Source organism: Emydura macquarii, unplaced genomic scaffold (assembly GCF_026122565.2).
Source record: "Emydura macquarii macquarii isolate MOO-44397 ecotype Brisbane River unplaced genomic scaffold, CSIRO-AGI_Emac_v2 contig_1876, whole genome shotgun sequence".
NCBI classification, from domain to species: Eukaryota; Metazoa; Chordata; order Testudines; family Chelidae; genus Emydura; species Emydura macquarii.
In genome coordinates, this window is record NW_027132013.1 from 31,284,673 (window position 1) to 31,312,359 (window position 27,687).

Below are 27,687 nucleotides of genomic sequence, written 5' to 3' on the forward strand. Positions count from 1 at the left end.
AAGAATATTCTACAGGTCAGCCATGCTGCTATAAAAAGGCTTTCACATTGTGGTATTGTAGAATAATGCATTATTCTTCACTCATGCCTCTATATGAAAGATTTCATGTGTTTATAGAGCAGATATTACTCTTATAAACCTAGGAAACTAACAAAAAATAAAAAGGGTTACTATATAATAAGGGTACACTTATAAAAGATTAATAAATTAATGATATTTTAAGCATATTACAGACAAATTGGGATGTGATAAAGATGATTCATACCTTCTACTGTTGTGGTTATACAGTCAGTGAAAGCTATAGTTATTGCAATCTTTTGGACTCAAGATCCAGGAACACAAGTTCTTACAGGACATATTGCTGTGGAACATAGTGAGAACCAATTCAAGGTTGTTGGTGGCATGCATGGAACAGCTGCTGATTGAGTGCCACTTCTGGGCCCAAGAAACCAGCCCTGACTGGAGGGATTGCATCGTAATGCAGGTTAGGGATGACAAGCAGCCGCTGTAGAACTTCTGGATGTGCAAGGCCACATTCCTGGATCTATGCACTGAGCTCACCTCAGCCTTCCAGTGCAGGGACATCTCAATGACAGCTGCATTGACAATGGAGAAGCAAATCGCAATCACACTGTGGAAACTTGCAATGCCCATCAGAAGTTCATTTGAAGGTGGAAAATCCACTGCAGGGGCCATTGTCATGAAAGTTTGCAGGGCCATTAATTGCCTCCTGCTACACAGGACTGAGTGTGTTGGCAATGTGCAGGACACAATGAAGGGATCTGCAGCAATGGGGTTCCTGAATAGCAGTGGAGCACTAGTTGGCACACGTCCCTATGTTAGCACCAGACCAGCTTGCAACAGAGTATATCAATAAAAAGGGATATTTTTTGTATGGTTATGCAAGCACTGGTGGAACACAGGGATGCTTCACTGACAGTGTTGGCTGCTCAGGGAAGGTGCACGATATGCTCGCATCTTTGAGATGACAGGACTTTTAGAAAGCTACAAACAGGGACACTCTCTCCGACTGGCAGATTACCATTTCAAATGTTGAAATGCCAATAGTGAGTCAGGGGACCAGCTTACCTGTTGCTTCCCTCGCTCATGAAGCCATACGCTGGCCACTTTTACAGCAGCAAAGAGATTCAACTAATGGCTCAGCAGGTGGAGAATGACAGTTGAATGTGCCCTTGTAGATTGAAGGGACACTGGCATTGTTTACTAACAAGATTGGATCTCAGTGAGAAAAAAAATCTCAATAGTAATAGCTACCTGCTGCGTCCCGCATAGTGTCTGTGAAGCAAAGGGAGAAAAATTACCTCTGGGGTGGAGGAGGAGCAGCTGTTTGCTCAGTTTGAACAGCCAGACACAAAGGCTATTAAAACAGCTCAGTGCAGAGCAATAGGGATCAGGGAGGCTTTGAAAGACCACTTTAACAGTGAGCCATAGTAGTGTGCTTTGTGCTCTACCTGGCCCTGCTGTCTTGGGCTTGTTAGAAATTGTTGAGTGCTTGGTGTACATGTATGAATATAACATGGTCAATGCAGCTATTAATTTTGTTTGTGACTGACCCTACGAGTTGCATGACACTGTGCAGTAACAAGTAATTGGTTGCTTTCAAAACTGCTGAGCACTCAGCAGTATATGTTGTGAATGAATGCTAGAGATGAGTTCTGTTCCAAATATTATATTCTGTAACAAAAATCAGTGCAAAAAACCCTGTGCAATTTTAATCCAAATCCATTAGAAACTTAACAAAAATGTAATTTATTAATAGTACAGAACTTATGAGGGGAAAGAACATTGATGTCCATTTCACTTATACATTTACCAGCTGTAGCTTTCACAGGTCAGCGTATGAGAAGCAGCAATTGGCTTTAAATTCCCGCAGGATGGAGTGGTAGGAGTAGTGCACCAGTCCTTGCCACCACGTGGAATGTTGAGGGGAGGTGTAGGGAGGTCCTGCCATGGAGTTCTCAATGGACTACAGAGGAAGGAGAACCTGGGATTGTTGAACCTGTAGGTTCACCAGAGTCTGCAGCATCTCTGTTCACTGCTGGAGAAGCCCATAATATCCTGGTGCACCTCCCTCTCCTTTTCCTGCTGGGACTCCTGGGCCTGTCTCCTCTCCACACTTTCCTTTACCAGGCTGTCTGAAATGTTGATCCTATAGGTCTTGTGTTCAAGGAGATCCTGCAAGCCAGTGCTACATCAGACCATGAGCACATCATCTTGAGTCCTCTTCTTCACCTTCCTTATTTGACTTAGGTGTTCTGCAGCTGTCGATGGGGAAAACCCTCAAAGCTGCAATGGCAGCAGCTATAGATAAAACACACAGAGGTACCATTGTTAGCATCACAATGGAAAATGATATTTAAAGAATCAGTCTCCCCTTCTTGAGCTCCCCTAAAGTGTTAAACAAGACAAGCTTATTGATACTTCTGCTTTGACACTCTCAGCTCAATCCATGGTGAGTATGACCTACCAGAGGTGAGGGAAACTAGGAGGGAATTGCTTGGTTGCGTGAAATTGAGTATAGGGCAATGTCACCCAGGCCTGTACACTGCTAGCCTGTGTATGGCAACGGTCCCTGCCAAATTTATTGCTGACTGGCATGGGAAAGTGTCCTGCTGCAGATGAAGAAATAAGACTGCCGCCCCTAGAAATCTTTGGGAGAAGATTGCAGAGTACTTCTGTGAAACATGCATTGAGGTCTCCTAGGAGGATTCAAAGGACTTCTCTGACTCTATAGAGCAATGAAAAGCAGATGATAATGCTACCTCTCTTTGTTGTACCTCTACCTCTTTGAATATACTGGTAAATTAATGCAAAGTTGATCGCTATGTCCCGTTAAGTTGAGGGTGCCATCACTGTAATGAGAAATCAATTTACACATTTACCCAAGGATCCTTCCCCTGTAACAGCCTCATCTGTGCTCAACTTCCAGAACTGACTGAACTGTGATGGAGTCTCAAACATGTCTTGGCCTATGGCATAACTGGACCCTCTGGTTGCACGTGCCCCTCATCCTCCACCTCCTCCTTGTCCTCCCTGCTCATGCCAGAGGCCTGTGCTTGGGATCCTTGGAGGTATTGATGGTGGTGTGCAGGTAGTGGTGGGGTCTCTGCCAAGTATGGCATGTAGGTCTTTGTAAAAGTGGCAGGTCTGCAACTCTGCACCGGATCAACTTTTGGTCTCCCTGGTCTTCTGGCATGCCTGCTGCAACTCCTTCACTTTCACATAGTGGGAGTATAGCTGTACCCTATAGGCTCGAGATAATAAAAGCCTGGTAAGATCTTGGTTTTAGGCAGGATGAGCTAACACCATATCACATTAGTATGCCCTGGATTTCTGCATCTAAATGGCAGACGGCATGTTGAAACCTCTGAGTGACTGTTGATCTTCCCCCTTTCGCTGCTGTCAGCATAGTTTGCTGTTAGGTGTTATCGTGTCTGAACTTAAGGGATTAATAAAGTTGTGATGTCTTAGCCAACAGATTCTGTATTCTATTTCCATCCTTACTGGCACCCTGCCATCCACAACAGGGGCATTCTTTTTACACTCTTCTTTTCTAAGGAACGTTGTGTGTAATCATATGCCTTCTTTTGAATTAAATTTAACTACCTTAATTTTAAATTCACAAAGGTTTGTGACAAATGCGTATGTATTTTTAGCTTGGGACTTCCTTAGTTTTTCACCTTTGACTAAAAAAAATCCATGTGTGCTGTCCCTCAGTTGGAGGGATGTTACTCATTTTAGTGCCAGTTGTACCCACACAACCCGCAAACGTGGCTTCAACTCACTTATATTGTTGAATATTATTTACATGAGAAATAAAGACTCTTGGAACTGAGATTATAGAAAGTTATTTATGCTAAAGGAAGGAATCCTATGGCATTTAAAGTTTTCTGTATGAACACATTTCTGATGTCACACATTGTGTTGTATATCTGGGCCTTGACAGGTTAGAGGTATATGTGAGGGCATGCCTTGTTTTGAAATGCAATGGGCAACCTTAACTCTAAAGGTGTATGTGTGCATATGTATTTCAAGGTCTGAGTTTGGAAAGGATGTCAGGTTTCAGCTTGTTCTCTTGTCTCACAATTTCAACAGATTACCTATTCATTCAAATATTGAAAGACTTAAATATGCTGCTTTGTACTGCTAGTTTGACCAAACACTGGGTTAAATGTGCCTCCTCTGTAGAACATTAGGCAGGTATATTTGAATAGAAAGACTCATTACCATAATAATAAATGAATGCATTTTGAGTGGCTCTAATTATGGATACTGTAAAATGTAAATTTCTATTAATGATAATTTCAGGGTTTTGCTTTCAGTGGCTTAATATTAATAAATCATGCCATTACCTATAGCTGCACAAAGCATAGGCATTAAACAATTACTTTTGCTACTGTTATTCTTCTGCAGCAATGAGTTACACATAAATCAAGTGTCCTTATTGTCTTCTGTTGTTTCCTTGTGTATATATAAATAAAGAATGTAACTTTAGATTTAAGACAAAATACACTTTATGTTCACTCTCTATTATTGGTTAAAGTTTCTTCCTCTTAAAACTATTGTGATTAAACTGACTGTAAACAGGGACTTTTTTGTTCTTACCCTTAAAAAAAGACAAATCTGCACTGTGAGCAGTTAGGGTCCTTTTCAAAATGGGAGGTCATCTTTTCTCGTTGTATGTTATCAGTTAGATTAAAAATCACACAGAGGAAGTGCCAGGCCTTAACTCCCAGGGTAAGCAAATGTCACAGTTTGAGTCTATGTGAGATTTGGTTCAGTCACAGAAAGCGCAGCCATCAGTTCTTTCATCTGAGGTCACATTTATGCTAGAGAGACAACAAAATTATTGTTCTCATATGTTTTTAAAGCAAAAATGTATGGCCTCTATCTTAGACACATATGTCCCCCACAACTGTAGCATTTGCAGGCCTTACTGTATTTATCCCCACAGCACCGCTGTGGGGTACAGAGTACTATCATCCCTATTTTGGAGATAGGGAACTGAGGCATATAGGGCTATGCTCATAAAGGACTTAGGTGCCTAACTGCCACTTTAGGCACCTACATTCCAGAATCAGTCCCCAGTGACATTCACAAGCCCCCTGCTCAGCAACCCCGGAACCCTGTAGGCACACCGAATTGCTCCACGCCTAACTTTTTGCAGTAAAAGTTCCCTAGGTGCCTATGTTGCCTCCTCTAGCATGCACACTGCAGCCCCACATCATGCATGCAGACACTGATGCCTCAGAGCGGTGCACAAACCAGGAGAAGATAGGCAGAGAAATGCCTAACTCGCTTGCTGGACCTGATCCGGTAAGTGTGGTCAGAGCTCACCTGCCAGAGCGGGCTGCCATTGGTTAGCTTACACTATGGCTAACAAAAGAAAGTCACTGTAGCAGGGGTACTGGCTGCTAGGTATCTCCCAGGTGAGCGCCCTAAGCACCAGGCCACAGACTCACTAATTCTCCCCCCACCCACTTCAGTGGAACAGTTTCAACAGGAGAGACAGAGATCCCTACACCAGAATATCCCATAGACTAGGGGCTAGGAGACCCATCTGAGAGGCAACAGATTTCTTAGGTAGAGGAAGGAGGATTTGAACTGGGGGTCTCCTATACCACGGTAGGTACCCTAACTTCAGGTCTAAAAATTATGAAGGTTGTCTCCTTCCCCCATCCCTCAAACCACCACAAGTGCCTAATTTTAAGAAAGTGTTTGCAGATGAGAATCCCAAGCAGAGGGCGGTGGCTCTCTGAAGCCCAGATGTAGTTACTTATCTCCAAGACGCTATCTCCAAGGACTTAGCACCTTTCATTGGCTAGCTTAAGCAAAGATTGCCTAGCATACTGGCTTTTGTGAATCCCATTCTAAGGTGCCTTTCTCTCACTGTTCATCATATAAGGAGCCTAATGTCTAACTCAGGCTCTGTGAATCTCAGTGATTTTCCAGGTGCCTAAAATTTAGGCATGGCAACACTGTCACAAGGTTTAAGTTTCTTTGTGAATCCAGCACACAGAAACAAAATGACTTGCCTGAGATCATACAGAAAGCCTGTGGTGGAGCAAGGAATTGAACCTGGGCCTCTAACGCTGAGGCTACCATCTTAACCACTGGACCACCCTTCCTCTTCTCTTCCTGAGATGCAGATAAAAATAAAAATATGAAATAAAGAGATTGGTGGTGAACCTAATGTATCGACATGACTGTTCTAAACAGTGGGGGCCTAATTCTCCTCTCCTATAGGTTTTACACTAGTGTACCTCCATTGCTTTCAGTGAGGTTACTCCTGATTTACTCAGCATAAGAGTGTGGGCCTGGAGCTTTATTTTTTGTGTATTTTTGCATTAATCTGTTAATTTGAACATCACAGCCACAAAGTCATTTTAATAGATGATCTAGATGGCAGGTTGAACATATGGAAGACCACACATGTGACTTGACATCTGTCAATGATAGCTTGAGGATAATAAAACCAATTCGGCCACAGTTTAGGGAGCTGGAGTAAATGACCCACAGGAGCTCCCCATAACTCATTTTATACCATCTCACTAATAAGGGGAACATTTACATTTCTCTCTCTCATTTTTAAGGTTTAATTAAATTAGGTTTGATTTTCTGGAAATTGTGCATGCATTAGGAACTTGGTATGAACTAGGGAATGCACTTTGTCTAATCTTCATAAGTCTTATTTGATGTAGCCCTAGCCATGTCTGGTTTATATGGCCTTTGATAGGATAGTTTTTTCTAATTTGGCTCCAGATGTCACTTCTTGATATATCAGTCCTTTTCTTTTCCTTGCTTGGCTGTTTTAGAGGATGATGAGTGTTTTTCATCATACAGAATAGACATGGCCTTGTCATATGTTAGAGTGACCACATTATTCACCAATAGGCTAGTGAAGTGGATCCATGAATCATTAGATGACCCACCAAATGAGTAGTAAATTCAGTTAATGTGGATTTTATTTGATACATTTTTTAATATTTGTATTAATTCCTTCTTCCTCACTTTCTCTAATATCCTAACTGGGGTATACTCAGAGTTAGTTACTCTCTGTTATTGGCGTTTGCCTTCATGCATCTATGAACAAAGATAACCACAAGAGAGACGAGCTACACTATGGCCTTCCCAAGTGAAATAGTGAAAGAAGAAAATAACCAATATTACTTAAAGATTACTTTAGCTCATGGAATATTTCCCTTTCACAAACCCCACCATTCCAGGCTGTACTCAATACATACTGATGAGAGCTTGCATCTTCAAATGTTGACTGCCAGTGCTGGGCAGATACTACAGAAGATGACTTCAGTGGCACTACTTACGTGCTAATGTTAAGCACACGCTTAGCTGATTTGCAGGACCTAGCCCTCAGATAGAATGAAAAAAATAGAAAGAATATAAATCAATAACTGACTGTGCAGTTTAACTTGCCCTTTGCAGGTTATTCCTTAACTGTTCATCATGGGAAGGCTCACATCTTTCTCTGAAGCATATGGTACTGATACTCTTGGAGACAGATACTAGACTAGGTGAACCACTATTTTGATTTGGTATAGAAGATTTCTGACAAGGTTCAGGTCTTTCATCTTGGGTCAAAACACAGAACATCCCAAGCCTGCTTCTGCATTTTGTAATTAGCGAATTTCATGTGAGACACAAAATGGAATTATCTCCCTTGGCTTCTGGTCATGCATCTGCCTCAGTTTCCCCCATCTGGCTAAATTGTGGTCTCCCATTGGTAATCCTCCTCCTGGTAGTCTCAGACAGCTCAGCTGGATTGCTAGGCTAGCTTGCCCTCTGGCTAGAACAGAAGAAGTCCACCCCTTCCAGAATTAACAAAGCTATTGTAACAGAAACAAAAGTCTTCCAGCCCTCCTTGGACTGCATAGCTCTTTCTCTGTTCACATAGGGTGCATCCTCACAGGGCAATATTTTCATCCATAGTGCATGATAGTTCCTCTTCTAGTCTCCTCTGCGCTCAGCCATCCATTTGTCCTGTTGGCACAGGGCAATAAAAAAGGGGGACTTGTTCCACTCTCAACAGAAGTCCCAGACTGGACCCCCTAAGTCAGATATGTGGCAACACCCTTCAACCTTCAATCCATTGTCCTTTCCAAGACACTTCCTTCTAGCATTATACCTCTTCAAGGCCTTTCAACATCCTGACCCTAGGCCACTCTGTGTTCTGTTTGCCTCATGCTGCTTTGCCAACAAAGACAAGACAAGATCCAACCCTCACCCCACTTCCTCCTGCTTTTATAGTCTTGGTATTCCCATGATTCCTCTGTCACAAGACTTTAACAGCCTCTCTAGGAAGCCTACATTTACCAGGGTTGTGAGCTCTTAAAGTCTAAACCTGCAATTATGCCTGAGCTCAAGGCACTCATTCTTAAAGGGTTCAGCACAGTCTCTTACAGAATGTCATAGCTAAAGTTAACTTTGTTTCTTATTTACACATAAGAAGTAGCACACTCCCAAAAGAAAATACCACAGAGTGGGCCTTTTCCCATCAAGCCCTGCAAGCACACTCTCAGGAGCTAGAGGATTTAGCTCAAACCCCATAAAAAATAGTATCCTTGCATTCCATTGTGAAGTTTCAGAAGTCCATTACGAGAACCTAGGATCCTAAGGAGAATGACATCATGATGGTATAGTGGTAGCATACATATTCTGCTATGCAAATGACCAGAGATTTCTATTTCATTGCAGAATCATTCTGAAAGGGAGGAAATGTGAATGAGAAAGCTCTTATTATGTAACTATGAACATCTTCAGTAATGGCAAATGAAGCACAGAAATACAATTGCCATGTAAGTTTGTCTGTCTAAATGTTCCTAGGTTTGGGCCAAGTGAAGGAGTGCCCCTGTACGGAATGAAACGATATGCGGTAGTGAAAGCACAGCTATTAAACTTGAAGCAGTAATTAATACAGGGAAGTCCTATGGCTTGTGTTATGCAGGAAGTCAGACTAGATGATCACGATGGTCCCTTCTGATCTTAAATCTATGAACTACTAAACTTTTAAGAGAAATGCCTCAGGCAAAACTGCCTTTTAGTTATTGCACATGGTAGACTTATTTTTATATACATTACTTCTTCCACAATTCTGATTCAAATGCTGTAAGAAGCTTTAAAATGTAAGTGCAGAATAAACTCCTTTTAACACATAACTTAATGTACTGCTATAAGTCATTTGTGTGAACAAGAAAGCAGCTTGCAAGGTTATTGGTGTCTGAGAGGGCATCATAAATCAAAGTCTTTTTGACTTTGGAAGTTTGTCTGGAGGAAACATATAATACAATTCATTTTATCCCAGTTGAAAAAAAAAATGCGACAATAGCATTACACGGGCCAAATCCTTCTCCCATTGAGTGTTTTGGTATTGACTGCAGTGAGAACAGGATTAGGCTTCAAGTACAAAGTAGATCAGAATAAATTCCAATTCAGGTAGTTGAGCTGTTTGAGCTTGATGCGGACCATCACATAGCACTGATGTGGCTTGGAGGAAGACCTCCCAGTTAACAGTACTGGGCTCTCACACTCCAAGAAGGGGCAAAACCCAGTATAATGTTTCCTCTGACAGCAGGGTGATTACTGATCATGCAAAGGTGAACCTGGTTGAGTAGGACCGAGGATGTATCATGAACAGAAGGCAACACTATAAAATCCCAGAATCACTGTCAATTATCATTCAACCATTCTGCCGGTGGTAACAGGGCTGCATGAGCCATGTCTGAAGTTCAACATTTTCAGCACACAGCTGTCTGACTTCCTTCCACAATAGCTGGCTCTTCAAGGCCATCTGGATGATCTTGGTCTGAAGGGTTTTGTTGTCTGCCACTCAAGCACATCTGGGGCTCTGGAAGGGTTAGCCAGATCCATTCTGCCAGCACCTGGCCCACTTCTATGGCTTAAGAAGTCCATGCAAGTTGTCTGATCAGGATGTGGGAAGTCTAAGCTAGTGGTCTGAGCAGGAGTTGGGCACCAAGTCAGAGACCGGGAGATCAGAGTCAGATATGCCAGAGGGCAGACAGAGTTGGGTCTCAGGAGGCAGATATGGTCAGGTTACCAGGAGATCAGTCAGGCAGTAAGAGTAGGTAATGCAAGGGAAGCATTTCTAAACAGGGGAAACCCAGTTGCATGGACAGCGTCTTGTTTCTGTGCTTGGTTTAAATACAAGCCTGGAACCAATCAGGACCTCCAGAGTTCCACCAATCAGATCCCAGGACTGAGTTTTCTGTCAGAGTTCAGCTTCTAATTCCGGCTGCTTCTTAGCAGGTCGGTGCTTACTGGCACTTAAGAGCCCTGTAGACCAAAGTTTGAAACCTGTGGTCCCTGACACAGGGGCTACTATCAGGAAAACTGCTGAAGCCCCTTGCTCCCTGGCCTATCTGAAGAAATAGAGGGACCATCATCACTTTGTTTTCCTTTTCAGAGCCCAGGGTGAGCCTGGGTCTTTCAGATGTAACCCTTCTGCCATGCAGAGCCAGCAGCAGCAAAGGGCCAGGTTCTATATCTGGGGGTTCCTGTCAATGATACAACACCAAACCCGCTCAAGCCCCCAACCAGTCACCTGGGAAATCACACACTATCCCTTATGTGCCCCCAAAAGGCAATACTTCCCCTCTCGCAAGCACAGTCTGAGTGTAGAAAGCAAACCTTTTAATAAAAGGAAGGAAGTATGTCAGCACCAATTTGGGGAAACAGTGTAAACAATGAGCCGAATCCACCCCACCCATTCAGAGTACACAGGGCGTGTCCTTCTCCTCTCCCTTTGCCCTATTGCCCCACTGACCATCATGGTTGCCCTGTCCCCCTTTCAGTTGTGGGGCCTCACCGAGTCTCCTCTGCTGGCCCCCATCAGTCTCTCAAGGTTTCCCAGTTCCTTTCATGATTTCAGCTCTTAGTGCATTTCAGCTGTCAGCTTTCATTCATGGGAAAACCTTCTGCTGACCTGGGAGCAATGTCCCTGCTTTTGTTCACAAAACAAAAAAGTCTCCAAAAGGAACAATTAATTCTACCTTTTAACAGTGGGAGGAGATAGTCAATCTATGCCTGAGGGTAACCCTTTGACAGGACTAGTGCAGCCTCAGCAGGGAGGTGACCCCACCCCTCCCTGCTGGATTTTTCAGTCTCTGGCATCCTTTGCCGAGTTCAGAGGAGACAATCTTTCATCAAAACAGACTAAGCACAGTTGTGCTGCCATTTTTTTATACAATAGGGAAACAACATTTTATTACCACTGTGGTTAACATTCCAGTGATTTGTAACCCAATACGAGCCAAAACAGATCATTTCTCATCATGCTGCTCAGCACCTAGGTGGGCTTATGCAGATACAGAGCCCATGTAAATAAAGTTCCTTCCCTTTTAGCTGATTCAGCAAGGGAGGGCCACTCAGACCTGGCTAACCCAGACACTAATGGTATGTCTGCACAGGATTTTGGACTTAGCAGGAGTGAACCTCCCAGTCTGCGTCAACAGATTTGGGCTAGCCATGTACACTGTGCTCTGAAGCTGTGGCTCAGGCTGGACACTGGGATCTGAAGCCTAGGGAGTAGGGCGGACTTCAGAGCCTGAACTGAAACTTCAAAGTAGTCTGTACAGCTATTTTTTTTTTTTTTTTTTAACACTAGTGAGAGCCCCATTAGTCAGAGTCCCGCTCAGTCCAAAATGCTGTGTAGACATACCTAATGGGGTTTAGGAGCCCTGATCCTCTTTACAGAGCTTACTTAACCTCTTGCCTTGCAACGAGCCTCAAGGTGAACCTAAACCATTTTGTGAGCTGCAGGATCACTTTGTTTGCTTAGTCTTTTTCATTTGGACTGCCTTGTGCCCTGCTTTTGCATCCTCCTTAAGACATACAACTGAATGACTATGCCGCAGACTCCCATCTATCTCTACAGAGACATCAACATCTAAGGAAGGACATCCAGGATGAGAAGGGGTCCACCTTCACCCCAAAGGGGTCCCTAGACTGAGGTATAACCGATCACAACAGAGAGGCCAGGAATGTATAGGCTCATTGACTTCATTCCTCCAAGTCATCTCCCAGATAAGTATAGCTCATCCTAGCCCTGACTTCAGGAGGACTCAGACTACACCGGGCCGCCAAATACCAATAATAGGCATTTCTTCAAAAATTCTCCTCAAGCCTCACTTGTTCAACACCACTAACCTGCCTTACCATTGCTGCCAGATTACACTGAACTTTAACTAAAAGCATTTGAACAGTCTGGACAGCTTTGACTAAGCAATTTATGGATGTTGCCTTTTTATGAAGATGTCTCCAAGCTGAGACATTTGCACCTGGATGCAGATGTGGAGTCAATTTTTCCCCTCAAAGTTTGAAAGGATTCAGAATTATGCTTTTTGCTGCACTACAGTGCTATTTAAAATGATTAATTGGAATGAAAAGATGGAGGGAAAGCATTAAACAGTTTTAGTTACTGGTACTAGAATGCAAGTGCTCACTTGCTAGCAATTTAATTACCACTACACTGTGTTAGCATAAATATTAAATGCTTTTATCTTAAATGAATGGCTGGAAACAAATGAATCTAAAGCTTTTGCATACATTTTAATTCTGACCAATGAGTAAAACGTACATTTGATTAAGTCAGAGAAAAAAATAGGTCGGTGAAGTTGACTTAAAATGATTAACGAGTTTATTCAGTTTTTAAGGCACCAATCTGTATTGGTACTTAGGTGCCAGGCTTAATCTAAATCTAAGGCTTACACATATAAATCCCACTTTTAGGCTCCACAGTGATCCACAAAACTACTGTGGAACCCTCTATGGACCTAAACTCACATGGTGCTTAAATTTTCAGGGTAAGAGTTCCTTCAGCACCTAAGTTTCTGCCTCTGGACATGTACACTGCTGCCTCCCTCTAGGTGTCAAGATGCTTATCTCCTGCATAAGCCCCAGAATGAGTCACAAACTATGCATTTATCCACCTACATCACGTGGGGCACCCAATCTGGTAGGCATGGTCAGAGGCCACCTACTGTATCGGGACCTCATTCAAAGTCTAACCATCGATGATGCCCACCTTATAACTTTTAGTCCAGTGGCTAGAGCACCCACTTGAGATGTGAGAGACAATGTTGTACGGTGGATAAGTAGAATTATTGGAGTAGGGAAATCTGATCTTGGCTCTCCTACCTCCCGGGTGGGTGCCCCAACTAATAAGCTACTCCCTTTCTCTGGTCCAATGACTGTTCAAATATTTATCCAGAGTGGAACAACTTTAACAAGAGAGACTGAGGGAGGACCCACACCAAAATATCCTATATCTCAAAAGTTAGAGGACTCGCTTGAGAGGTGGGAAACCCCTATTCAAATCTTTTCACCCCCCTGAAGCAGGGGTGGGAATTCAACCTGGGTCTTCCATTTCCTAGGGACGTGCTCTGATGACTGGGCTAAAAGTTATAAGCCACCACCTTGTCCTCCTCCTCTGGCTTTTTAACATGAAGTGAAGCAGACACCTAATTCAATCTTGCAAGAAACTGCTTAAGTGCCTAAGCTACCTGACTTCAAATGGGGTCTTGTTTGTAGATCGCTAGCAGAGATAGGCACCTCCCTGCAGTCTAGACTTAGGTATCTATTGCTGTGAGAGGGGAGGGGCTTAAAACACACTCATCACATCAACATCTCCCATTGGCTCACTTAGGCTGCTTCCCGCCTAGCATCCTGGCTTTTGTGGATCACAGTCTAAGGCCCTATCTCTCCCATTGATTGAATGGGATCCTAGGTACCACATTCAGGCTTTGTGGATTGCAGGGTTGTTCCTGTGATTTTTTTAGGTGCCTGAAAGATAGGCATCAGGATGTGCAGCATTCCAACACTTAAGTACCTTTGTGTACCTAGGTCCACGTTCCTAACTCTCATTGAGAGCTGGTTGATTTTTCTAACTCAAGTCTGTTGCCTCTTTGGTGAGATCTTCTTACAGAGTGTTTGGCAGGATCCAAAGGACATTTCCTGATCTGGAAACAGCATTCTGATTTCTACACTTTAGCTGGTTCAGATTGAGAATGGGCCTGGAAAACTGTAGGAAATGTCAGTGTTTGCGTCTTTCAGTTTTTTGAATCAGTGATTGCAGCCCTTGGACTTAGCCAACAATCCTGACAACTCCATCCGTTCTCTATGACATGCAAAATCTGTAGTATTTATATTTCCATGAAACTTGTATTTATGTAATAAAAATGGTACCCACATTCTAACTTCATGATTTTTTTTTTCTGACTGCCAATTAATGGAGGTGTAGAAAGGGGGATTGATTAGACAAGAGATTGACTATCCAGAATGGAAGAAGAAACTCCAATCACATATTTGACACTAAAATGAAAAATATAGTTGACAATCAAATTGTTGACATGAATATAGGAATCTTTCAGATTGTCATTTCCAAGTGTACAGATCTGTTGTTTTAGTGAACGACTTTCCAAATGAATGCTAGTCCTGCAGCCCCTTAACTTAAAGAACCCAGCCTAGAGATTCATATTTTTAGAAGGTCATTTTGGTTGCAAGCTAAGTGTCTACTTGTTTTTCATATCAGGAATATATTATTTCCACCACTCCCCCATGCTGCACTAGAGCACTTTTTTGCAGACATATTGCATTCAGTAGTGCTTTTGTTGAATTTGAATAGTTCAGTGTGCCTTTTTTTCCCCCTTCTCACCTTAGCTCAAACAATATTTCCATTTAGTATATTGGTCCATATACCAATTTTCAGCAGTTTTGTCTACTAGAGAGCTCACTGCAGTACTGTTATGTTACATTAAGCTTACAATATAATGGTGGCTTTTTGAAATGTAACTCATTCAACAAAAGCTTACTTTTAGAAGTCCCTTGTTTTTCTCACAAGTTGTGTGTTCAGTTATTTACTTACATTAATGCTACCACTATATAATTAGTCTGGCATTATCTTAATTTTCTTCTTCTTCATACAGGACATGGAAATATACATGCATGATAACTTCTCTGTCAACATTATATTGACTTGACTGGTATGTGTACCATTACCCTTGTGGAATCAAAGAATTAATCATAAAATTGATTAATAGAATGCCTGGTCTGAAACTGGTCATAGAAGGCCTGGCCTGAAGTTGTAGCCTGAAACTGAAATTAGGATAAAGATGTTAAAGTCACACAAGAGGTCTCTGAACCACACCCGAGAGGCAAGTCTCTGTTATGAGCCTTAAGCTTTATTGAAGTCTGAACAGACTTCATCTGTTTCGATAAGTACCAGTACCTGCCCCCCTGTGTCTTACTGGCCCCATAGAAACTTACTCCATACAAATTAGCATTTGAACAAGTATTGTGTCACCACCCATCTTTGGGAGTTAACCAGGGTCCCTGAAAACTACATTGTATACTCAAGTGACTCATTGGGCATTCCTGTGAGGGCGTCTGGTGTGCCCCACTGTGCATTGTCTCTTCTGTTAAGTATAAATTGTTAATCAAATTCCACTATACGATCAACATGTAAACGAACCTAAGCAACCCCTATATAAGTCTTTTGTATCTGGTAGCCAGGTGAAGTACATTTGCCCAGCATCCAGACATGCTGTTTGACTTCCTATAGCCACCTGGGTTTTCCCTATGGCTATAGTATTCCCCATAGCTATGGTTATGTGATTGTGTGTGTGTCACAATTAAAGCTGCACCCGATCCAACTTTAAAATGTAGCAGTGTGATTCTTTTCCACGACACCCTTTACTAGATGGAATCACAACTTAAATTGGGTATTATCTCATCAATACTATGATGCTTTGGATCACAACTTTCACAGCCTAATAGTTCATTTGGTATATTGGTTTCCTTAGCTACTTAATTAAAATGAAAACCCTCTTGGAATCTGTCACCTTTGACAAAGTTACATACTATCCAGTAGAGAAACTAAAAAAGTTCTGTAGAAATTACTCTAGCATTCTACAATATTGTATAGAGAACTATATCTCTACTGTAGAATTCTATAGGTCAGTTAAAAAAATTCCATACGGAGGTTCCCCGTCTTTATTAAATTCTATAGGACTTTTTTTTTTGGCCGGGGGGGAGAGAAAGGAGTAACTTTTCTCCACTTTCCCCCATCCCTCCCACTAGAAATACCACCACTAAAGCCAATTTGGATTACATGATGATCTCTATGAAGACTACTAGTCAATTCAATAATCTGAAAAGCAAGTTTGTCATCCGGGGAGCAGATATTTTCCTTCAGTTTACCTGAAGAACAGCTAGCATAATTATCATTTTTTTGTAATCCAGTGTAATTTTCTATTTTTCTTTTTATGAGGGCTCCATTATTTAGGTCACATTTCCAAAGAAACCTCAATCCCACACTTTTTCATACCCAACATCTTGCACACAGAGAAACTTGAATTTGCCTGAAGAAACTTCCTTTGTATTTACATATCACATTTGCAAATCCAATGTAATTTATACAAGGAAAATGGTGGGTGCAGTTCCAGAGCACACTTTTGAAAATGTGGCCCTTAACACCATGCTTTGGTTTTAGCTAAAATCTTTTCATTTTATGTTTTTCCCCTTAATCTTTCAAAATAGTAGTCACAGCAATTCTGGCATTAGTTCTTGCAAGTCCCCCCTCCCTTTTTCTCTCTCCCCCACACAATTGCTTCCCTAAAATACTGAACTCAATCAATCAAAATTGCTCGTGAGAACTACCAGGGACATCAAAGTCCTTGTTGAAAGTTGTTACTGATTATTTATAGTATGTAATTAGAGATAGCAGCAACATTATCTCCAGCAGCTGATGTCCCAAAAAGCTGTGGTCCCAGTACTTAACTTCTATAAAGTTTTTAAATGTGTCAGAATCATGGCATTTTTTAAGGGTTCCCACTACCACCCAACCAAGCAAATGATTTTGTTCAGCAGACATAGTTCATATTCTGAAGCATTTAATAGAGTGCAACTGGATAAAAGCCTTCTGGGTTATTTTAGAAAGAACTGATGTGGCCTTCTAGGCAACTGTGTAACTATTCCTAGCTGTTAGTCACTTAGATTTTTCCAAGATCATCAAAAGAAAAGATGTTCATAAATGGGCAAAAAGTAACAGACCCTATTGTTTATAAATTATCTTGAAGTTTTGTCTAGTTCTTGTTTTAGAGGGATAACACAAATATTCTCTTATCATATTTGTCTGTTATAGTAGTTTGTCTCTCCACTTTCTTTTCACACTGAGGTAATAAAATAAGTCTTTAAATGATTGTATCATGATCACCGATATTGAAACGCTCATGAAACAAATTGCAGTTTAACAAGAGGACTATGATTGTTTTTCACAAATCAAACAAACATTATGCCACTCAAGCAGGAAAAAAGTCACAAATGAACGATCAGTGAATGCTCTTTAGAAGACAACTTGCCATGATGTTTGTCTTTGCTGTTTATGCCACCTTCATTATAATATTGGAATTCAGCTTGTTTTCATAAGTCTTTCATAGTGTTGGACTCTTATTATACTCTCTCAACAGGACAGTTCAAGGTCACCGATTTGTCTCTGTAGCATGCCACCTTACCTTAGTCAACTGAGCTACACTAAACAAAAAGGAGGAAGAACCCCCCTCACACAGGTTAAGGAAAAAAAGCAAGTGACAGGAGAGCAAGGGATGGCACTTACTGCTCTAAAAGATTGCTAGCTTGATAAGCATAACCTTTATGACTTTCCTTTTACCTCTATCTACTGTTATCAACTTTCTTTCCTCAGCATAAGTCATGCTACTCTGTTGCTTTTGTGTTGATATTTCTTAAGGATTCAGAATTAGTATATGGAACAGAACGAATATTTAACCTCAAGCCCAGCTGAAGTGCATTAGATTTTGTACATAAAAAAAATAAAAATCACAATATTAAATACTCATCTTCCATCCTTGTGTGGGATTTTTCGTTTTGAAAAAATCTTCAAAAACAGCAGCATGTCAGGTACATGTTCTCATTAAAAAAGCATGAAATGCTGCCCTTTGTATCTCTAAAAGGTAGGTGCAGCCCTGTAGCTATAAGAGCAGAACAATTAGCATAAAATACTGCAATGATTGGAATAGGGGCCAATGCTAAATCTGCCCTTTCCCAAATTTTCAGGTGTTCTAGCAGCTCAGATTCTGGTCTCCTACCTAATTTCGGCCAGATCCTTCTCTGCATGCCAGGTTTTCCCCCATGTTAGAGAATTCCTAGACCAGTGATCCCTAAACTGTGGGGAGCATGGAGGAATGTTATGGGTGTGTGGGTACAGTAGGGTCCAGGCCAGCCAGCCTCCCTAGGGGGCTGCCCATGGGGAGGGAGCGCCACCCAGCTCTGGCCCCAGTTTCAGTTCCACTCTGTCCCTTGCTCTGTCCCCAGCCACAGCTCTACTCTGCTCTGCTCCCACCCCTGCTCTGGACCTAGCTGTAGCTCCACTCTACCCTCAATCTTCTCCCAGTCCAGCTTTGGCCCCCGTTACTGCTCTCCCCTCCACCCCCTGGTCTACTCCCAAGTCCAGCTCTGACCCCAGGCACAGCTCTGCTCTGTCCCCAGGCCAGCTCTGCCCTCTTTCCCTCTCCTCTACTAGTCCCAGCTTCTCCCTCATTCCCAGTTCTGCCCCCAACCCTCTGCTGAGGAAGCTTGACTGTGCAGTAATGGAAGAGGTGGATGGGGGTGCAGACAGAGTCCATTACTTGAGGGGGGCACAACAGGATTAGTTTTGTTGGTGAAGATTTGCTATTGCTAATCCTATTTCAATTTCTTACTAGCCCCTGGCACTGGGACATAGCCCAGGCACCTGTACACACCAATGATCCCTGACAAAGTGATCCTTAAGGGCCATTAACAAGCAGAGTAATGGAGAGCAACCTTGAATGGAATGTCAGTCAGCTGGTTGACCCCAGGAAGGCTTCCTTTTTCAACCTCTTTCACCCACACCTGGCACTGCTGAGGTGCAGCTAACAATCAGCTCTATTAACAACAAACTAATCTGTAAATTTATACAAAAGTGGAACAGACACCACTTGTTTAGAAAAAGTTACCATGAACTTTCAATGCTAGCTATAGGCCTTTAAAAGGATCTCTTTACAACAATTTTGCTCATATCCACTCTAAATATCAGTTGATTGGGAAGACGAACAGCATGAGATGTTCAACTTGTCATATTAGGCCATTTTTGATCAAGGTACCCATGAATTTAAGTTGAGCTTCCTGTATACATGATGCGCTAATGTTTAAAAGGTTTTATTGGCATGAGATTGGCAAAGCCATGATCTGGTGATCCCATGCAAGTAAAATAATCCTCTAAAAAATGACCTAAAGGCCTCTCCTAAAAAAAACTCTAAAAAAGCCACAACCACAATTTCACAGCTCTACTGAGCTGAGGGTAACTGTTGGAACTCATTGAAAGCTGGAAATCTCCAGAATGTCAGCTGTTTGACAGGGCAGAGGGACTTGGAAAATTAGAATAAACTCTAGGGATTTGAATCAGTAATACAGAGCAGGTGAGATCATCAAAGGTGCATAATAAATTTGTTTATCACAAGTACTTAGTATATTATACCATTTTACTCAGCTTACCAAAGGATTATAACTTCTAGGCAGGACCGAAGTTTTAATAATTCTGAACAGATGTGTAGTCATAGTTTTTATATACCAGACAATTATTCAAACAACAGAGTTCTGAATTTTATGTGATGAAAATATTGAAGGGATATGATGGCTGCTAGACAGCAATCTGATAGGAAGCTTATTTACTAGAGCCATTTTCGAGATCTTAGATTTGAATATTTCATTATTGTCCAGTACAGGGAGTTATGGATTGGTGCTTACTACAGTGACAAATAAATGAAGCAGTACAGATTTATGTGCAGGCATTCTGTATTCATCTTAAAAGAGTCACTCAGCAAGGTTGAATGGCTACTTTAAAAAGAGGTGAAATCTTTGAAATGCACCTGTGCAAATTAGAAACACGGCATTATTAATAAATAGTATAAATTTAAAATCTAATTCTGTTTTTTATTGCTCTCTGGACTACAGGGGGAGGTGACATACAACCTAGGCTCACAAATTGACAGAGGACAGTAAGGAGAAGGGATCTCTTGTCACAAACACAGGCCCTGGGCAGACCTTTATGGAAGATGATCAAGTTCTATCAGCAAATACAGTCAGAGCTAGAAGAGAGGCAGAACGATAGAACTTTCATAGAATCATCGTTAGAGTTGGAAAGGACTTCAGGAGGTCCTCTAGTCCAACCCCCTGCTCAAAGCAGGGCTAACCTAAGCTAAATCATCCCAGCCAGGGCTTTGTCAAGCCACAGCTTAAAAATCTCTAAAGATGGAGATTCCACCACCTCCCTAGGTAACCCATTCCAGTGCTTCACCACCCTCCTAGTGAAATTTTTTTCCCTAATATCCAACCTAGACCTCCCCCACTGCAACTTGAGACCATTGCTCCTTGTTCTGTCATCTACTACCATTGAGAACATCCTAGCTCCATCCTCCCTGGAACCCCTTTCAGGTAGTTAAAGGCTGCTATCAAATCCCTCCTCATTCTTCTTTTTTGCAAACTAAACAAACCTAGTTCCCTCAGCCTCTCCTCATAAGTCTTGTGCTCCAGCCCCCTAATCATTTTTGTTGTCCCCCGCTGGACTCTCTCCAACTTGTCCATATCCTTTTTGTAGTGGGGGCCCCAAAACTGGACACAATACTCCAAATGTGGCCACACCAAAGCTGAATAGAGGGGAATACTCACTTCTCTCCATCTGCTGGCAATGCTCCTACTAACGCAGTCCAATATGCTATTAGCCTTCTTGGCAACCAGGGCACACTGCTGACTCATATCCAGCTTCTTGTTCACTCTAACCCCCAGGTCCTTTTCTGCAGAACTGCTGCCTAGCTCATCAGTCTCCAGTCTGTAGCTGTGCATGGGATTCTTCTGTCCTAAGTGCCGGACTTTGCACTTGTCCTTGTTGAACCTCATCAGATTTCTTTTGGCCAATTCTCCAATTTGTCTAGGTCACTCAGTATCCCTACCTTCCAGGGTATCTACCACTCCCCCTAGCTTAGTGTCATCTGCAAACTTGCTGAGGGTGCAATCTACCCCTTCCTCCAGATCATTAATGAAGATGTTGAACAAAACCAGCCCCAGGACCGACCGCTTGGGCACTCTGCTTGTGACCGGCTGCCAGCTAGACATGAAGCCATTCATCACTACCCATTGAGCCCGATGATCTAGCCAGTTCTCTATCCATTTTATAGTCCATTCATCCAACCCATACTTCTTTAACTTGCTGATAAGAATACTGTGTGAGACAGTATCAAAAGCTTTGCTAAAGTCAAGGTATTTGATTATATGTAGAATCTACAAGTAGTTTCACTAACATTCTGTGTCATCTTCCAATGGGGTTTTAGACTTTGCTTTTATTTAATATACCTGGAATTGGTGGAAGAGACTGTTAGAGGAGAGAGGAAAAAAAATCAACCCTGAGAAATCACCCAGGAATTCAAGAGAAAAGTAACTTATCCTTAACAATCCAAATCAATAAAGTGCTTAAGCCTAGTGGCTAGAGCACTGGATGGGGACTTACAAGACCTGAGTTCTATTCCTCCCTCTGCCACAGGCCTATGACCTTGGGCAAGTCAGTTCACTTCTCAAGGACCTCAGTTTCCCCATGTGTAAAATGAGGATAATGATACTGAGCTCCTGCATAAGCATTTTGAAGTGTTCTGCTTTAAAGCACTAGATAAGAATTAGGTATTATTTTTAATTCTACTCATGTCTGGTATTGGCCATTGTCAGAAGACAGGATACTGGACTAGATGGACCATTCGTCTGACACAGTATGGCCATCCTTATGTTCTGTAAGTCCCACTTGAAGTCAATTTTGGAGTCAAAGTCCACTCTAAGTGTTCTGCTGAATACAGCATGGATAAACATCTGATTTTTAACAAAATTAAAGACAAGTTTATTAAAAACAAAACTCTTTAAAATTAAATTAAATTTGAAGTCATGGCAATTTATGTTAAAAACAAAATGTTATGTTTACTAAAATCTCTTAAAATCCTTTAAATTGAATAAAAATATTAAGCAGTACATGACTGCTTCCAAGTTTCAAAGAAAGTCAAAGCACTGAATTGGTAGAAGTCACTGGTTAGGAACCTGGATCCAGAGTTTGTTGAAGTGCCAAAACCAGCTTTTGTCAGCAGTACCATCTTCATTTTTCTTCATGTCAGTTTATTCAACTAGTTCAGATCAATGATTAGTTTATTCATAATTAAGAAAACCAATGGGAGTTGGAAAAAATAGGTAAGCTTATTTTCCTTTTTCAATCTATGAATAAAATAGTAGGCGTTAGAGGATGAGATCTACTAGTTCTAAAATCTTAAAGGACAGAGACCAGAAACAACCAGTTCAGTTCACTAACTACAATAACACTTCCTTTGTTTAATAAATCAGCTACTTTTAAATGCAGAACATGTTTTGATTAACATTTCTTATGTTTTCAGCATATTTAAAGTTTTATTTAATTAATACAAATTTGAAATTAAAATTCAATTAAAATGCAAAAAGATCATTTGCATTCAGCTAGAGCCTGAAACAAAGTATCAAGTAAAAAACAATAGATCTAGTAAATAAGAAATGCATCATTCATCATTTTCTAATATAATAAAAACGTAAAAATTAAGCATATGAATAAACATAAGTTAAGCTATCTAATTGCTTAAATAAATGTTTATAGATATAGAGTATCCTTCTGGTTATCAATAAACAGCACCAAATTTAGTGTAAATTTGATTTAGTTGTAAATCAAAATTGGTTGGTAACCATTAGCACATGAGAATCAAATTTACTTTCAGAAAATAGTTAAAAACTACAAATGCCAAAAAAAGATTAAATAATCAACTTTAATCAGGGTTTCCTGCTTGCTGATTTAAATCTTGGTTAAATCCACCCTCGCTCACTGAGATGGAAGTGGGAAAGAATTAATAGTTGCACACCTGGTCAAAGGGAAGAAACCGAATCCTCTCCACAAAAAGTGCTAAGAGAAAACTGTCCAAGGCTGTCCTGAGGACAGGAAAGCCTCAGCTGTCATTCTGACTACATGGATAGCCATATTGATTTCAACATTCAGGTGGTAGAATCAGGCTTTCACTAGCTTTCCCTGTGTTTGTACATATTTTGCATTAGTTTATATGATTATTCTGTGGAACAAGTTTTCAGGTAAGAACATTTATTAACACAACTAATTTAAAACAAACAAAGAACATCCATGGAAAGTGACTTGAGCCCTAAAGATGCAACATGATCCTAGATATGCCATTGTATGTAATAGCCTGGATTGGCACCTCAGTCACATGTCACAGAAAATTAGTGCTTTCATCAATTTAGGTTGCAAGACTGACTACACTCATGTTCCATTAACTATTAATGGTTGTGTACCACACTTCAGTTTTGTCTGGGAACATGGATTTTTAACTCAGCATTTATTAACCATGACAGACAACTACAAGGGAGCTCTAGTAATGATGTTTCAGAAAAATCTGCTCTGGAAAAAAAACAAGTTTTGTAATAACTAAAACAATGCTCTTTAGTTGCATAGTTCTGATGTCCAGCAGTAGTACTGAGACCAAAAACCTCTTTCTAGAATAACTTCCTAGATTTAAGAGGTAGGTAATTTTGTTCTAAGAATCCAAAGGTTTAAACTCAGGATTTCTCTCACCCTCATTTTTATTAAATAGACTTTCAAAGGAATCTGTTTTCTTATTTTATAGTCAGAAGGAGAAAGCAAGCAAGATTGCAGTCCTCAGTTTATGATCCTATAAATAAAAAACACAAAATAATGCTGTCCTGATTCACTGAGTCACCCCCTTCATTTTCACTTGTTGGGTCTCTCTAGGCCCACAAGCAATATGGCTTAATCTACATGCTGACGTGCCCTCTTTAAATTTCTGCAGGCATCACAAACAACATCACCCCATCACGAGGTATTAATGAGAGGTCTTACAACCCAGACTCTATCAGCATTCCTTTTAGAATGGTCAAAGAGGCTGTTACATTAGTGCTTTGCTCAGTGGTGTAACCCAGGTTCTAAGGAAATAATTTTCTCATAGGGTATGTGCATGAGTTAAGATGGCATCCATATGAGCTACTGTTGCCACTCTAAACCACACCTAGGTAAGTCTTGCAATATAATGGCACAGAACTTTCCTAGTATAGATAGGCCCAAAGGGTCTGGTTTGGCTTAGTGTTGAATGCCTTAATGCCAACTTCATAGGGAACTGAGGGTGCTTAGCACTTCAGAAGGAGCATTTGTCACTTTGCAGGATTGAGCTCCAAGAGAGGACAAGCACAGTAGGGTAAAGGGATGCTCAGGCAACTATCACACTCTCCTTTTTCCAGCACTCAGCTTAACTCTTTGCTGAAGTACAGACCAGAAAGCATTACACAGAGTTAAACATCTGTCCTACTGTAAATAAAATCCTGAAAAATAAGTGTTAGCAGCACCCAGCTAACATCAGATCGAGTATCTTACAGTTTCTTAGTAAAACAAATAGGTAATGCACCTGTAAAACATACTAAGTAGTACAAAATACTGTAAATAGGACACCAAATATTATGAATAACTTTTAAACAAAAGATATTAGAACAGGGGTGGCCGAACTTACTGACCCTCCAAGCTGCATACAACAATCTTCAGAAGTTCGAGAGAGGGGTGCACCTGCCAGGCCTTAGGGCTTCAGCCCCACTCCTGCTGAAACCCTGATCCCCAGAAGGTGCCTCCCACAGTGCAGAAGCCCTGATACCCCCATCCCTACAAGTCTGAAGCCCTGAGTTCTGGCAGGCATGCCCTGTGGGGTTGAAGCCCTGAGATCCCCCTCCCACTGGGCTGAAGCCTCTAGCCCCACTGCAGGGCAGAAGCCCTGGGCTCCCTACCACAGTCTGGTAGATGGAGAAGGGCGGGGGGGGAAGCACAACAGGGGCTCTGCAAGCTGCACTTTAACTGTAAAAGAGTTGCATACAGCTCATGAGCCCTTGTCTGGCCACCCCTGTATTAGACAGTAAATCTGTTGTTCCCAATATACGCTTCCCTACTGTTGCCGTTACATATATTCAAATATAAGGTTTTAGCATAACAGCTATGCTTTTATACTTTAGCGCTCTCTCTCTCACACACACGCACGCACGCGCCCCTCTGATCTCTCAGATATGATTTCTCATTCTTTATAGTGTGACCCTAGCATGTAGTAAGGAATCACCTGGACTCTTCAGAACTTGAGAAGAACGGTAGCATTTCTGTCCTTTCAAACACTACAGAACTCATCAGCAAGCAAACAGTCTGTTTCCACAGTGAAGCAGGTTGAAAAATTTTCATTGGAATAGCTTTCCAACCAAAAAAACCAAACACACCCCTTTTGCAAAACTGAATTTTTCCACAAAATGGCTCCAGCTCTAGGAACTGGACAGGCAGCAAGAACCCCACCATTCAGGCTGCCTCAAGGCTGGAGAGCACTGTCTTCTAGGGTTTGTGGCTCTGAGGCAATCGTGACATGGAGTCAGGTGCCTGAAAGCCCCACTTCTAACCAGGCCTTTGCAGAAGGGCACCTAGAACTCTGAGAATCCCAGTTCAAGCCAGGGCTCTGAAGTTTTCCAAGCTCCCTGCCATGCAGTTGCAATCCTGGAAGTCCTGGGATGGATTCTGGCCCAGAAGTCTGAAAACTGTTGGGTTGCCAGCCAAAGGGCATTATGGATGGTGGGGCTGCCTCAGAACTACAGACCCCAAGAGCCCAGGCAGCCACAGAGTGAAACTGGTATTCTTGTCAGTTCCAGTCAGCAGCTGTCAGGGTCCAGGCTATTAAGGTAACACCATATGTTGAAGTTTTTGAAACAAAAAGTTTTTCAAGATTTGTAGTTTACAAGAAATTTCAAAAAGTTTGGATTTGTTCTAAATTTTGTTCAGATTTATTTGGAGTTGTTCAGAATAAAACCAAATGTCAAGCCTCCTGCAAACTGGCAATTCCATATTTCAACCAGCTGTAGCACACAGGTACCAGCATTCCAGCCCTTGGGTTAACAGCTGACTGGCCCTCGCCGTTACTGATAAAACAGAAGTCTGTAGCCAGTCGTGGAAGAGGCATTGTGATCAGCCTATAAAACATCCATTCCCTGCATCTCTATAAGGTTCTCATGCTCTAGGATAATATCTTCCCCACAAAAGCCCAGCTAAATCAGGCAAGAATCTACAAACCCTCACCTCACTCAGCTCTGCTGTTCTTTCTTTCAGCTGAGACAGAAACCCAGTTTAAAACAGGTAACTAGTAAATGTAAATTCCATTAGGCTGCATAGTCTCTAGGGACAACAAGTGTCCCCTCCCAGCTCTGCTAGGTCCATAAAATAGTGGACAAACATTATCCTAATGGAGAGCTTCCCCAGTAAATAGAGTTGGAATAGCACTAACCTACATCCAAAGTAGTGTAGATATCAGAGACCAGTCCTCACAGCAGACATCTCTCTTGATCCTACATGGATTAGCTACTGAGCTTTAACTCCTGTATTTATAGCCTTGCTCTCCCTCTCTATCATATTCTCTGATTGGCTCAACTCTTAGAGGATAACTAGGGTATGACCTGCCAATCAGATTGCCCACAGTTAAAACTTCTTAGAGTGCTTCAGAAACAGCTACTGAAGATATCCAGTAACTGCCACATCCTGTTCTAGATGTTTCTGGGCCCCTCTAGCTGAGTTGTCTGCCCTGCTGGTGTGTCAGTATGTCAGCTAAAATCCATGTCTTCTCCCCACTGCTTCTCTTCTTTTCTTTGAGGCAAAGTCAAATGCTTCAGTATAAAGCACCAGTTACACTTGCACTCATTGACCACATATGAAAAGTATGCTGCCTTGAAACCAATAGCCATGGCAATATGATCATTAATATGTAAGCAAATATCTACCTCAAGCAGGTAGGTATCAAATATTGCTAGTTTGGGTGTTGCTACTGTAGCAAAGACCTTGTTTACTCACTAAAATAATTAAAAAATCTGATTGCAACCCCCTGGGCAGCCACTTCTGTTTAGCTAGGTTTAAAATCAAATCCTCACAGGGTTTTGCACCATTTTACTAAGTCAATTTAAAGATACACTGTTAGTTAAATGGCTGCCACTTTGTGTGTAGGCAGAGCCTAAGATCATTCAGAACCCACAGGAAGCATTTAATTTTAATAACATATTTATGGATATTCTTTTTCCACACCACTTATGTAGCACCACTAAGTGCTTTACAAACATTCATGAATTTAGTCTCATAACAGTCCCATGTAAGATGTTATTAGCCCCAGAGCGCACAGTTTATGAAGTGTTGCAGAGAACTTAAGTATCAAGAACAAAGCTACAGGGCCAGGAATAGAACTGACATCTCCTGGTTCTCCCTCTTGTACTTTAACCACTACATTACCTTTCTACAAGTACATGTCCTCAAAATAACAATGAAATTAACCATAGGGCCTGGTCCAATGCTCAGTGATGTCCATGTGAATCTTTACATCATTTTTGCTAAGGGTATGATAGAGTTTAACACAAAGTTATGAATTTCTTTATTTCTTCTTATCTTAAGAAAAGATTTGTTTGAAAAAAGTTTGTTTGTTTGTATGTATGCTTGTTAGAACACAAAGAAAATAATTGAATGCAAAAGCA

At 41.5% G+C, this 27,687-nt stretch overlaps 1 long non-coding RNA gene across 1 annotated transcript; it reads right to left on the minus strand.

The window, feature by feature from the left end:
• Positions 1-1,751: 1,751 nt before the first annotated feature.
• LOC137159716 (uncharacterized) lies at positions 1,752-26,531 on the minus strand. Its single transcript, XR_010921714.1, has 2 exons — positions 26,460-26,531; positions 1,752-2,322 (listed from the first exon to the last, which is right to left on the minus strand). It is a non-coding gene; the product is annotated as an uncharacterized lncRNA (long non-coding RNA).
• Between the last annotated feature and the right edge of the window lie 1,156 nt (positions 26,532-27,687).